The sequence below is a fragment of the Galeopterus variegatus genome, unplaced genomic scaffold, assembly GCF_000696425.1.
Source record: "Galeopterus variegatus unplaced genomic scaffold, G_variegatus-3.0.2 Scaffold4880, whole genome shotgun sequence".
NCBI lineage: Eukaryota > Metazoa > Chordata > Mammalia > Dermoptera > Cynocephalidae > Galeopterus > Galeopterus variegatus.
The window spans coordinates 164529-165617 of NW_007730991.1; the positions used below are offsets into that span (position 1 = coordinate 164529).

Below are 1089 nucleotides of genomic sequence, written 5' to 3' on the forward strand. Positions count from 1 at the left end.
GGAAAAATACTTTTATTCATCCTCTGGCAAGAACGAACAAAATATTTCCTCTAAAAAAATTAAAACTGTATGTATATTATATGTCAGCTGGGAGCATACAAGTTTGTTTCTGCCAAATGAATCCATTGATGGGAATCTTTAAACCAAGGATAGTGTCAGAAATTGTCATCGTTAGGGACTTCAGGTGGCTCTACTGCAGCCCCTGTCTCACTGTGACCTGCATTAGCCTTGGGGGCTACCAGGACACCCTATAAACCAGCAGATGGGCTCAGTGGCCTTTGAGGATGTGGCTGTGAACTTCACCCTGGAGGCGTGGGCTATGCTGGATCATTCCCAGAAAAAAACTCTACAGAGATGTCATGGGGGAAATCTTTACAAACGTGGCTTCTATAGCAATCATATTGTAGACAAAGTCAGTGAAAGTGGAGAAAGTCATCATTGTGGAGAAACCTTCAGCCAGATACCAAATCTAGATCTGAATGAGAAAAGTTCTCCTGGAGTAAAACCATGTGAATGTAGTTTGTGTGAAAAAGTTTTCATGTGTCATTCATACCTTAATAGGCACATCCCATCCCACACTGGACCTAAACCATACAAGAGTCAGAAATATGGAGAGAAGCCATGTAAACATAAGCAGTGTGGGAAAGCCTTCATTTCTCCCACAGGCATTCAAAGACATATGATACTGCACACTGGAGATGGACCTTTCAAATGTAAGGAATGTGGGAAAGCCTTTGACAGTCCCAGTTCATTTCAAATGCATGAAAGAACTCAAACTGGAAAGAAACCCTATGAATGTAAACAATGTGGCAAAGCTCTCAGTTCTTCCACTTCCTTTTGAAATCTTGAAAAAACTCATACTGGATAAAAATGCTAAACGTAGGGAATGTGAAAAAGCCTTCAGTTGGCCCACATGCTGACAAAAATATGTACAAATGCACACTGGATTGAAACCCCAGAGTGCATTTGCATAGCTTTCAGAATACAGGAAAGTTTTAAAATTTTACCAACTACTTTAAAAGTCATGTGAAAATTCACACTGCAGTGAAATCTTACAAATGTCAGAAATGTGGAAAACCTGATAGAAAT

At 39.9% G+C, this 1089-nt stretch overlaps 1 pseudogene; it reads left to right on the top strand.

Moving 5' to 3' along the window:
* Nucleotides 1-262: 262 nt before the first annotated feature.
* Nucleotides 263-841, top strand: LOC103603946 (annotated as a pseudogene).
* Nucleotides 842-1089: the final 248 nt, after the last annotated feature.